This window comes from Rhyacophila brunnea, unplaced genomic scaffold (genome assembly GCF_057557595.1).
Source record: "Rhyacophila brunnea isolate RB1 unplaced genomic scaffold, BYU_Rbru_1.0 scaffold_22, whole genome shotgun sequence".
Taxonomy (NCBI): Eukaryota; Metazoa; Arthropoda; class Insecta; order Trichoptera; family Rhyacophilidae; genus Rhyacophila; species Rhyacophila brunnea.
In genome coordinates this window covers 32,339,307-32,353,796 of record NW_028232882.1, presented here as the reverse complement: position 1 = coordinate 32,353,796, position 14,490 = coordinate 32,339,307, and the positions used below count along the sequence as shown (strand labels likewise).

The window sequence follows — 14,490 nt, the reverse complement described above, 5'->3', positions numbered from 1 at the left end:
TGTGACCTTCAATGCTTTCTTTTACGATACAAAATTGTTTTTGAACAACACCCATCTTACCTCATCAACTGGTTTCAAACATACTAACGTACAGACGGTGAGGCCCAATGACAATAGTGTAGTGAAACGGTAGTGTATTTAAAAGATAAACAATTACAAATACACAGGCTTTATCACATAAATATTATAATATTGTGATCCCATCAAGAATCAAAACCGGGGCCCCGGAAAAAAGGCCAGCGCCATTACGCACTTGACAGGAATATGGAAAAATTCACATCGGATAAAGGTCTCAGAAAAGCGAAAGTAGCTGCAGTAATATTATGTGTGGCAAGAAGGTTGTGCGTTGCTTGTGGGCACCAAATTAAGGAAGGAATGCAAATAATATAACTTTTGAGAGTAGATTGCGTTGTTGTTTCAATTGTTTCGCCTGCGGTGCTAACGTTCTCTGTCTGTACATATTAGTTTTCTTGTGGACCCGTTTTGGAGTAGTAAGAGGAAAATGAATAACTTTAAATTCAATTTTAAGATTAAAAATAAAATACTGTGGTGCGTTTAGCCTGCTGCACTCTGCTTACCTATTACTACAGCAATGATCACCTGGATAATACCAAGATTTCAGAAACTGGATGGAGAGCAACACTTATCTTGCTACTTAAAAGCCGTCGTGACAAAATCTATCAACACAATGGGCGCTGCGAGACGTAAAGTTGGGAAACCACTAGCTTAGAGTAAAAAAGGTGATAGTTGACTACAAAGAGGAAAACACGGTGACAGCCCTAAAACTAAATACAATATAAATTAGGGTGAAGGTAGGCTATTAAGATCCACCATAAATAGTGCATATTGAGCTTTGTTAGACATACGTATTTTTTTTTATTGAACTAATACTACAATTTAAAGATTGTGTTGGTTAGTTTTTAAAAATCAATCAAGCCCTGCCTAAACCAAACCATACTGGTTTTGGTATACTTTGGGCGATACGACAAAATTGTGCAGACTATTTCATTCACACTTATTTGATTTCGTTGGATATAGAATACATAGTTAGTTTATTCTTTCAAATTCATTTAGCTCTGCCTAAACCAAACTATAATAGTTAAAAAAACATTATTCTATCTATAAAATATCCAAAGTTATGTATGATTTAATTGCATAGTTGTAGATATTTTATGGATAGATGAGTATTTTTTGACTATTATCCACCATGGCTTGGTTTTCGCATAGTTTAATTGAATTGAACCAAAACAAATACATTTGAGTGACAAAGTTTAATGTGCACTATTTATGGCGGATCATAACAACCTACCTCCACACTTCGCCACTGATATCAATTAATCTTATATTAAGTCTCAAGCAATCGTTCTAAGATTATTTTTTATAATGCTTCAAAGTCAGTTTACAGTGTTTACACCCGAGGCCTACAATTAATGTCTAATTCCGCCTCTGTGTACAATGCGTATTATATTTCATTCACACTTTATCTGATAATCTATTCTTTCATAACTGTTAGTAGTTTGTCTGCTAGTAAGCCTAGCTTACAGACACTACATAATTATTAGTTGTTGTTAATTTGGTTCCTAACATATATTTTTTGAATGCATACAAAATCATAAAACCGTGAATGACAAGTGATGATTTTATCTCTAATCCGTAGAGTCGTTACGAATTTTACCTTTCATAATACTATGTTAGTTATAATGAATAGCAATGTGTTATTTTATGGAAAAATATTCTTTATATCAATTCATAGATTAACTTAGAGATAAAAAACTTTTTAATATTTACAAAATACGCGATAACCACACGCATGCCGTCTCCCAGGCCCACCCCAAGAAACATAGCCGCCCATCTGCGAAATCTCATAACTCCCTCTCCTTCCTTTACCGTAAAAAAAGCGCACGTTTCTTAGAGACAAAAATAATATAATCATTTTATATACTGGTTGGGTTAAACTGTGGTCGCATTCATACTTAGTCCCCCCCCTACTCAAATCCTTTTATTTATTATTGTTACAAGACCAGACTATGAGAAATTACATCCAGCAAGCGGACGTGGGCAAGTTGTTATACTTCACCGTCGTTTCCTACCAACAGCGTGATTCAAAGTTAACTCAAAACATATCTGTTCGACCTTTGTTGCACTAAGTCCGTTACGGCTTGAGTGAACGTCGCATCCTCATCAATCATACAACTCATAATCATTCATCAACTCCATATTATATCATCCATAAACAGCGCAACTGGTAACCCAAACAAGTAATACCGCGCGAGTGACAGTGGAACCAGACCACGGAGCCATCATCAACACGATAAAAGGTCAGTGTTTGGCATCCTGTAAAATCGCCCCCATCCCTAGATCCGGAATCCACATCAACCTTCAAAATTATACAGTCTACTGCAAAATGTACCACCGTATACTTATAGATTTATAGATATTAACTATGTCCGATCCTAAAAAGATCATATGGACCTTCACAGGGTGGAGGTTGTATTAACAGATTTTTGTTTTTACCTAAAATGAATTTTAGCCACTTGCTCAACATTTGAGATCCATACTACCAAACACGCATTAAAAAAATATATGTGAATTTTGCCAGACCCGGGACCTGCTTGACTTCAACGTCATAAGCCAACGCAATAACCGCTTGGTATTAATCAGACATTAAATCATAAAAACATTAATTACTGTGGAAATAATACAAATTAAATTACTTAAAATGCGTAAGAAATATTACATTAGGTATAATATTTGTATTGATTTATCTATAACGCATAAGCTGACTCAATAACGCACAGGCATTTGCATTCAAAAGAGTTAGCGTCTTTGTTGCGCGATCGCATAAATTAAACATCTCTGTTACATTTCTCTAATGCGCGCTGCACTTAATCACGTATTCTTAACGCATTCACTGTATTGTATTAAATTCGACTCGTTCTTTAGATATGAATATTGTTACCCAATATTGCCATATATCCATGTCCAGAATGCGCTTAGTCGCGAACATCCACGACAGCCATATCCCCGAAATAATTTTCAAATGATATATAATAAAAAAAAAAGTTAATTTTTGTATTGTTTTTTTTTTTAATTTTCAAGTTGTATCTGGCTTTAAAAAAATCAAAGGATAAAAGATATTTTGTTGGCCGCCCTCATACATTGCACAATCTGTACATATTGACGCATGTAAAAATGGGAATGGGACGACTGGCCTCCGGACAATTGGACGCCGCACTGTCGTAGACACGTGTAAACGAGGTATTTTAATCAGTTTCTATCTACTACTTAGTAGTTTGAATTCATTTTACTCTTAACATAATGTATTCTTTATCGCGGATTGAGAATTACCATGCCTAAGGCTTTATATAATATAAAAAAACGCTTTTCTCGTTGGAACTTAAACAAATGCACGATTAAATCATTGTTTACGTCTGCATATTTGCATTCTTACCAACAACATCATAATATAATCATTGAAGTATAAATAATAATATTGAATATTTTTTTTTAAGTACCTATAAGTACCAAACGTCTATTTATTTTCGAATTCCGTGGCGTCCAGTTGTCCGGTGCCAAATCGTCCTAGACCCTGTAAAAAAGGCTTGTTGATGTACCAGGATTTCTTCCTGTGTCCTGGACAAAACAATCCACCTCTTACTACAATTATTCATAGTTTCCGTCTTAAAGCGGAAATAACGATATACCTAAGTACGTTTGTTATTTATTTTCATGAATAATAACTGTTAAAATAATTATATTATATTGAATTGATTAACATAATAATTAACATGTCCGTCATATGCTATCAAGTAGGTAAGTTGTACTTGTGGAGGCGTAATCAGATTACAATAAAAACTTATATTTTTGAAAGTAAGAATTTAATCTTGCAACCATTGCTTATTATTCATGCAATATCAACTTTTAATACATCAATTTCGTTGGAATAAAAAAGGGATTAGCATTTAAGAATCATTATACCAATACATCGTTCATTAGTATATATAGGCACATGTTTTACATGACATATTAACACTAGCAACTATTACTTATTAATTATTTAAATATACATGCATTTATTTATTAAATTTTTAATTAACAAACAGATATGCATCTATTAATCTACTGCCTTGAGCGAAGTGTCATTCACTTTTTTCAGTTTTAGGCCTTCGAAATCAATCCTGAAATTTGTATTGCATTGTTGCGAGATGTCATGATCTCGTGATTTTAAAGCTAATAAAATGACGTTGAAATACTTTCAATAATACAATATATTGTATTGTGCTTTTATAGATCAAGCCACGTTATCACGAAATGCGACCTTCGTGAGATACTTACTGGTTTTGAGTAACGACTCTATATAAATAATTGCCACCCTTCAGAGCACACTTCAGTGAAACGGCAAATAATTTTCAACTATAGTTGTGACGAAATTTCGGACTGGCTGGGAATCGGAGAGCGAAAGTAGAGCTGTGAGCACGTAAATTTGTTTTGTGATGGCGACGGGGGAATTAATTCTTAAATCGTGTAAAGATGACTAAAAAACGTTACCCATTTACTTGAAAAAGAAAATATGTCAATGAATATATTATTATTATTAGTAATAGAACAATAAACATAACATTAAATGGACGCATGTTGACTTTTTATGACAAATTATGTTTTATTCGGCACGCGTCATGTGCACAATCTTCGCGTCGTGTAGTCACGATCGCTTTAGACCGTGCCCCAGCTGAAGTATAGCCTTAAGCAAACTTCAAATGCCACTCCGTTTCATTTTTAGCCTCAAGTTGTATGCAAATTTATCAGGTAAAAGTGCAACAGAAACCGTTAAAAATAACAAACACACCATCTACTGAGGATTAGAGCATTTCCACAAAACACACAGGTCTGAGACGCTGACAGATTTGGAGGCTCCCTTGCTAAAACAATCGTATATGCTACCAGGATGTTTTATGTCGGCATTTTCTAACGACGCGATCACATAGAAAATTGCAGCATCGTATGGGGAGCGGGATAGTCCCACTAGTAGACTCATCCATTTCAACTCGTGACACTCAGTATGCGGATACACAGGGCGCTTAACATCAGCGGACAGCAGACCCAGTCCATTTTTTTTTCTTAACTTCCTTCTTTAAGCACTACGGTGCATGGTTGCAGCACCAGTCCCGTGCGACTCCGTCTCGGGCCGGAATAAGCACTTAAAATCACCTCTTTCAGAAACGTTTATAGCGTCATAAAAGGCGGCCGTGCATATCCACGGCTGTACATACATGGTACAATAAGTGCTAATACTTCGATACAAAAAATGAAAAACTACCCTCGATAGCTGCCGATAGCGGCCGATAGCAATCTTGTGTATAGAACAGATGCGCAAGTGGAACTGTTTTGTTCTCTTGCCTCTTTTAAATTAAGTTTCTCCAAAATTTACTACTCATTGTAACATAACTAGACAACTGTATTTGTAATTGTACTTTACAACGTTTTTCTTAGCTCGTATTCTTATTTTTCCGGTGGTTCTTTCTCCGGTACAAATCTTTCAATCGATTTTTAACTAACTTCCTGACTAGCTAGACATTTGAAACTTTTAGAATATATCAAAACACGATGCCAATGCATTTTTTAATACTTTTAGCCATATTTAAGTAGAATTGAATTCATTATCAGTTAATTCTGTTTTGTATGAAAAGTTATTTCGAAACCATTATTGGTTGCTAGGGTCCTAGCAACTAAATTAATAATATATGCGTGCGTTACCATGGAAATCAATATGACATGTCAAAATGACATTTCAGTATTATTTTCTATCAAGTACAAATTTTTTTGATCGTTTAAGCTAGTCAAGTCAAGTTTATATGATTCAACAGAAAATTTAAAAACGTTGTATATAAAAAGTTCTTTTTATCTTGTAATTTATTATTTAATTGTATTTTTTTATTATGTTACATGTCTGTCTTCTGTTCATAATAATATATTAAGTATATTATTTTCTTGTGTTTTTAGTATATTTTATTTTTCATTATCTTAGATCCATGGACTGAAACCGTATGCGCTTTAGATCCGTGTGCCATACTAAACTTATGATTTTTGTTCATGAAAATATATTTTCACTAAATTTGTAAGTGTAAGTGTATGGTATAAACGGTTACGATCAGATGCTTATAATATACTTTGTGAAATTATATTTCCATGAACAGAAAAGATAAGCTTACTATGGCACACGGTTCGAAACCGCATACGGTTTCAGTCCATGGATGGCCTATTAGTAGGTACTATATAATATTATCTACGTATTTTCTCTATTAATCATTTTTAATAGCTCTCTCTAATGTATTTTAATAACTGTATTTAATATTTTATTAAATTTATTTTATTATGCTTTCTCTCTCCGCCTGTTATTTGGACGTATTCTTTTATTTTATGCCTGTCTCATATTGTATTATTTTGTGATTGATCCTATTGGTTGATATGAATAGATAAAATAAAAGACACCCGATTTACTCAAGCAATGGCTGCTACTATGTTTTTTTTTATTTACGCGTCACATATTATATTATAAATCATTTTACAGGACTAAACATAATAGCGCCTATACACATGCATGGATTTACTGGTAGCAACAGTGCGTATTTAAAACTATCGTGACAATAATTGCTTACACGTAAAAGTACTGACTGTCTCTCCAATCTCATTCCTCAAGAGTAAGCAAGACTGTTGTCATTGTATGGTACTATTTGACAGGTAGTGAAAATCGGTTAACCTCAAAATTAGTATAGTTCGTTTTTTTGCTGGCAGGTTCTCCACTATCGTTCTACTGCTCAGGCGCAGATCTTAAAATCCCTACTTTGGCATGAAAATTCAGAAGCTTTCAAACTTTTTTGATTCATGCATGCAAGCTTGCAGCTGCAGGATAATACGTGTTTACCCATATAATATTTTCTCACTGTCAACAGTAAATTGTGTAAACGGGGTATAATAACTTAATTATTATGTTATATTATTAACTTTACTCTCTACTCATCGTGACAGATTATCTTTTCATAATAATATGCCATGCAAATTAACAAATAAATCTCATAGTAGAAGTGTCGCTACATTTCAAAATCAGCCAAGTCCACCTTTAGGTATTTTTGACTTTTTTGTGAATTGCTGAAGAACTAATGCTTTCTAACATTTCTGCATTATCAAAATGTGAAATTTATTAATTTTAAATATTCTATACTCGAAATAATATAAACTTTCACCCTTGTGACTGTGTATTTGAGAAAAGAAAAAGCTGTTTTTCTCCTATTCATCTATTATGGACTTGACTGATTTTGAAATCTAGCGACACAAATAAAATGTGAAGTTCTTTTCAACTGCAATGCAAAGTTACTTGTAGTAAACCTCATCAGTAGAGGGTAGTTTTATTTTTCCACACTTTTCCCAATATAATATATCGATGGTCTCTAACCTTCTATACCCTGTATTTGACGGTTACATGTTAATTGTACGTAAAACATTTCACCGTGGCAAAGTTTGCCGCGAGCTTTCTTATCGGAAAGAGATGACCTTATAGTATACGGTATCTAATTTTATTAGATTCAATATGAACATTAATTCAATAATTGTCATATCTGATTTTCGCAAAATTCATGAATTCAAGAATGAAAACTTAACCTAACCTAACCTAACAAATAATCCAGTACATCGGCTATTTGCAAAATTTATTTGCCCCTGGTTTCATGTAAACCGACAAGAACCGTGTTTTATTTAGACATGAATTTTATGTCAATAGTGTCAGTATTATACAATCCAAATAGGTTGGACGGTCTTTAACATACGGCCATATATTTCCGATACAACATTTCACGGTGAAGTGTGATACGGCGAACTGCATACGTATAAGTTTCCGGACACGGTATCTGACCTATATGATGTACCTAGGTACTAAAAATAACAAAAATACTGCCCATTGACTGCGTAATTCCCATATCTGTAGTTATTTTATTAAAAATGATACAACCATTTTAGTTATTTCCCGTATCTGAACATTGGAAGAATAAACCTGTAGTAGCTGGTATCTTGCCTCTAAGCTGTCAAGCGTGTTGCATGACGTGTGTTGAATTCAGCTTCAAAATGTCACTTTTGAATTATTTAAAAGATAAAACAGTAAGTAATATAACAAATTTGGATGTTTATCATTTTTATAGGATGTTATCATTATATTAGGCATTATGTGCTTTGCTTTACCACTTTTGAAGTTACGGGTTATTGGCATGCTCTGTAGTTACAACATATTGTGTGTGCTACCGAAATGGCAAGGACTCACGATTGTACTCGCTCAAAACCAAATGCTGCCTATTCGACGCTTGCATTCTGACGGTGCTGCTTTACGGTAGCGAATCATGGCACCTTACAAAGGCTCAGAGCAACCGTATACTGAGCTTCGAAAACAGATGTTTGCGACGAATACTGGGTGTGCGGTGGTATGACTTTAGGAGCAACGAGGAGATAAGAGAACGCACCAAGCAGCCTCTCATCACGCTGAAAGTGAAGAGGCGTCGTTGGACCTGGCTCGGCCACGTGCTGCGGATGCCAGAAGAGAACTTTAATCTGGCTTGCCTGTTCTTCAAGCCGACCGGATTCCGGCGATCTGAAGGGCCGCTAAATACAATCTACAGAGTGTATACGGTGGAGCTACGGGATGCTGGTTTGACCTGGAACGAAGCAAGAAGACTGGCGAGCGACAGGGATTCTTGGAGGCGCCGCGTGGTGTCCATATGCTCCAGTTAAGGGGCGGATATGGCCAAAGAAGAAGAAGATTAACAGTCAGATACGGGATATTAAATATTTAGTGTATTTAACTTACTGCACACATCCTGCAAAAGTCACTTACGGGATATTAACATTAGGCCATCGATATATTATTATAGACGAAAGTTCTCTAAGTACAATATTTTTATTTTAGTGCCTTGAATTATCGTTGTAATAATATTTTCTTATTGTTAGAACAATAACATAATCAGGGAACTCATAAATTTAATAATGGGAACTGAACTAACGGGTAAGGCGATAGCAGGTAACCGACTCGAGTAAGGAATAATCCGGGTTAAGCCTTCAAACGTGTCAAGAATACGTTGTACGTCGAATACTGAAAACTGCTCTCGGTTTATACATTTACACTCATTTAATGTTGGTGTATTACACACACTATTGCACGTGCATAATTCGTGCTTAATTTTCGTAGGACACTCACACATTCAAAAACCCTGCATCAACATGCGGCGTATTGAATATAGCCTATCGGTATTCTATTTATTATCTGTTCTGTGAATATAATATATAATTAATATAAATGCATAATTCAATAAGTATGTAATAATATCATTTCAAAGACCTAACTGTAATATATATTGTAATATAAATATTGTTACATATTTCTTGCATAACGTTTCATATCGACTATTATTTATTATACTGACTATATAAATAATTATAATATGCAAACCTTTCTACGATCAATATCAAAAACTAGCAAAGAAGCATGCGTTGGAAAGGGTAACCCCCGGCATAATAATTCGAGCCATTACGTGCTACTGTTTATGGTAGAAACCAAGAAGTTGAGGATTGAAAAGAGGTGGCCGAGAACCGCCAAGAAATCGACCATCAGTCCGCCGCGAATTTTCACAGAGACGCACGTTGCCATTGCGTAAGCGTTGAAGTTGTTTATTTATTTACCAGGTGAACGGATATCCTATTAACGGTGATTATCATTGCAATTTTACACTTAATTATAATATTAGAGTTTTATTATTAATAATAATAATAAATTTGGATTGCAATAAAAAGAAAATTGCTATCTAGATGCCGATGGATAGTTTTTTTTTTGGTTAGGTAATTTGTAATAATTAATTTGTCTTAATCATTACGATTAATTTCACCGTTTTAATTGACGATATTAGATGCAAAGTCAATTGTCTCAACTTTTGCTTTTTTAAATTATTTTTAATAACCTTGTCCTTTATGTACTCTTTTACAATATTTTAAGATTAATGTTTACTCCTCTATTACTTAAAATAAACTAAAGCGACTGATGAATTATTGGGAAGGTCCTTTTAAAACGGACATAAGCTATTATTGAGTAATGTGGAATTATATAATAGTATTGTATAATATTAAATTTTATTTTAATTAATACAATGTCTTTCCACTAATAATAATAATTACTCCATCCATTATTCCAGTTAGTTGCAAACTCGGTAACATCTATCAACCGATATTGACGACATATTATTAATTAAGACATATTTTTTTCAAAAACAGATAAGTGCATAGTTAAAATATGTTTGTCATAATTTTCGTTGAGTATTTCAAGCATTTTTGGCCATTGAAGTAGTATTGCAATAAATTTAATTAAGCAAAATAAAATTGTAAATATCTGTATGATTTTAAATAATTGATTTTAGTCATTAAAATTAAGTTTTTAAACTTTTCTTTTGTTTTTGGCGGGTTTTGGAAGTTACAGAGCATAACATATTATTATTGCATGATATTGCACATTATGCATACCTTTACTGTGATATATAGGTTCGTATTTTTATAAGATTTTAACTACATAATATGTATGTGTTTTTTTTTAATATTTGCCTCAAACAAAGCCTACAATATTCTTGAGATATCACTCATATGATAAACAAACATACTCTATTGGGTATTTTGCTGAATTTCGTAGGTATCAATAAAGGTATCTCCGTAAAACTACATATAACTTTGCCTAAAATTATAACCTTGCCAGATCCGGGATTGAACTCAGATATACGGTTTCAGGAATAGTTGTTCTACTAATTATGCCACCGTGAGGCCAATAGAGCGCCCTTATTATATATGTATGTACTGCCCCACTAAGTAAAAAGACAGCATTTTTTTTACTTAGCAGGTCACTATATATTTAGAGATTATGTAAAAACAATTCAATAATTTTAAATAATATAAAAGAAAGGACAGTTCAAAACTTGGGTTCTCATTTCACCAAAACTAAAAACACTGTATTTTTACTTAGCATGGCAGTGTAGACCTTATAAAAATAATCTGTTATGAAATCTTATGACCATATCAAACCAAAGCATACTTAAGAAACGCATTATCAGGATGTGATATAATTTTTTTTAAATAGTCTACTAAATTATTAGCAAGTGCACGTACGTTAATACTAAATTTAGAGAATCGCTGGATATGAATTATTATTAATACCTACCTTCTAACCGTAAAAAGACTCGTAACCAATTAAAACTATATTATAAGAACTTCGTTTGAATGACTATCGGTTAAATTGATAAAGCAAATTGGTCGGAATCCGATAGATGCAGGCTCGAGTCCTGTCTGGAATTTCTGAAGATATTTGTCTGAGGTGTTTTCAAATTATGAATGTTCAATAAATAAAAGGGATTGGGCGTGTAATAATAAAACGAAAGTTTTCAAAACGAACGCACGTTTTATAAGAGTTTTTTTTAATTGTGAGTATTTTAAACATATTTCAATGTTATTAGACACGCGTTGACTATTTAACACTGAATTTGAATTATCATGTAAATTGTCTTAAATTGTATGCTTCAAATAATGTCACTAAATGCTTCTAATTATATTCCACAGTAATCAAAAAAGTAAAAGAAAACTTTCTTTCAAATTAAGTTGTTTTTTAAATATATATTATAATTCAATACAAATTTATATGTCGCGTTTGTAACTATACTCCTCAGATCATAAAAAAATATTTTATAACGACTATAATACTAAGAATAAGTGAAGATGAATAAATCAAAACAATTATATTATGTGCATTATCACTATTGACGATGATTATCGCGTTATTACTTTCAGTTATGTACAGTTTATCATTGTCGGTAGGCATTCTCTGTTCAATTTCTATTTTCAATTCAAATATAATTCTGTTAACTGTCGAACAATAAATTAACACAACAATATTACGTAGGTAATTGAATTGAAAGTATTTCTTTTACTATCATTAAATTTATTAGGAATCCCTCTGCCATCAGTCGTGAATGGTGTGATATGTGAATCATTTTTTTATGATAAACTGGTACCAATATATCGAATATTAATCTTCTTCCTGCAAAGGTAATAGAATTCCTTGTTTTATCATGCATTCATTGCTCACGTGCAATGGCACGTTTATTGACGTAGAGGCTCTGATTTTAAGGTCCCCTACAATAAAAAATGAACAATCAAATTTTAATTTTCCAAATAAATCCATACATTCATACAATTTTTATTTAATATTTTTTTAATTTTTATTTAATAAATTCATTAGAATTTAAATTCAAATTCTATTAAGTACCCTCGGTTGATAATATTAAAAATAAGGTTTAATTGAATTCCTTTCTCATTAATTCCTTTCTTACAAATCATAATTTATTCATAAATAGGTACACGAAAACGTTTGAAAGTTTAATTAAAAGTAGGATAATCTAGATTACATTTTAAAGGAAATATATTACGCTCCTTTTTATTCTTGTACTAACTCTATTAGGTATATTGAGACTTTGAGGGAATGCTTTTTGGATTTTTTTTTATAAACTATGATATTACTTACAATAGTGGTAGAGTGAAGAATTCAAATTCTAAACATAAATAATATAATGATGTGCGTAGCTTTTTATATTTGCCGATCTCCTTAAGTGACAATATGACAATTGACACGACGACACTTAACACACGTACTTGTACTATTTAACTTAATAAATTACTTATACTACAAATATTTTAAATTTAATACATTGATCATTAGAGTAATATTATAAAAAGTTTTTTCGCGTATTTTCCGCCCTCTAAATCCTATTGCCCGAGTGCAGGCCACCCTATAACTTCCGTTTGGTTCACACCTGGTTGTAATATAAATTGTTATCAAATTAGTGCTATAGATGTTTAAAACGTCATAGCAGCCTTTTTCCCTATCAAAATTGATTTTTTTGTTCAGTATTGTTTATAAAATCACAACCAATTAAAAACGTAAAGGGACTACTGAAAATGTGGATGAAATCCAGAACAATCAATTACACGACTTACATGGAATATTTTTCATAAAGATTTGGATTTGAAGACATAAATACAGTTAACACAATAACTTAAACCAAATAACTATTTGCTAATTGGACTTTAAAGCAACTTGAAACAGATCCATTATTTCAAGAAAAAATTATCTTCTGCGATGAAACTGTTTTTTGATTAAATGGCTTTGCAAATAAACACAATTGTCATATTAGGACAGTGTTGCCATATTTTTCTATGCTGATTATAGTACAAAGGCGTAAAAATTATAGTATTTATGTTAAAAATATAGTACAGGAACATTTTTCGGCTCGAATCCTTTAAAATTATAGTATTTTGGCATATTCGGCGAAAAATTATAGTATTTTACATTTTTTGCAGAATCAAAATTATAGTATTATACTATAATAAATTATAGTACGGTTGGCAACATTGCATTAGGAGTAATGAAAACCTACATGTTATTTTTGAAACATCTATTAACAGTTTGGTGTGGTTTATGGTCTGGAGATGTAATTTGACCGTATTTTTTTAAAAACGAAAATCGGGATGCAGTTATTGTCAACGCTACAGAATATAACTGATTTTTTCTGGCATGAATTAGATGATTTTGATTTGGACGATATGTGGTACAAACAATATGGTGCAACATGTCATATCTACAGCTCGTGGCATAATCAACTTATTGAGAGAAAAGTTCAGTATATATATATATATATATATCTCTTAATTGATAACTCTTTCTTATAATGTCTTTTTTCTCAGTTAATAAATTGCTATTTTAAGGTACATGCACCGCTAAATAAAATATTTAACTACATGATTATAGTTAAATAAAATACTCATTTACTCTTATCTTTAAGTTATGTATTCACAGTTACCAGTAAGCATCCTCTGCTTAATTTCTATTTTCAATTCATTCAATTACAATTTCACTTAATAAATTATTACGATTTATGCAAAATCCACCAAATCGATTATAATCTCGTTCGATAATAATCTGAATATTTACAGCCGAAAACGATGGAAGAAAAATCTTTTTTTCCAGCGGCACAAGAAAGTTGTGTCGTTAAACAGTAATCGACTTCTTGTACGAAAATAAAGACATTGTCGTACTTAGCAACTTGTTTGTCTTTGCAAATCTTTTGGATAAGAGTTCTTACTAAAAATTAATTGGTGCTTAAAATCGAAGAACATTGGAAAATACCGGAAACAGAAATGACATTAAGGAAATTTAATATTCACTTTAATGGGGAGTATTTAACATAGAGAAAGATTTAAAATTACTGTTCTACTGGAAATGTTTAAACATCAAATTGGCGGGAGTTACAATTAATTAATACTCGTATTTGGCAATACTTAACCCATAGCTTACGGGCAGCACAAAATTGTGTTTTTGCTAATTACTTTTCAAATGCAAATTAACACGTTAATTACAAAATTAAT

The 14,490-nt window shown here is 32.3% G+C and overlaps 1 protein-coding gene across 1 annotated transcript in view; it reads left to right on the top strand.

Moving 5' to 3' along the window:
- Positions 1-9,655: 9,655 nt before the first annotated feature.
- LOC147070365 (dopaminechrome tautomerase-like) overlaps positions 9,656-14,490 on the top strand; it is a 104,843-nt gene continuing 100,008 nt past the window's right edge. The window contains exon 1 of the mRNA XM_085949684.1: positions 9,656-9,742. The gene's annotated coding sequence lies outside the window, so the exon portion shown is untranslated. The remainder of the gene's footprint in view (positions 9,743-14,490) is intronic.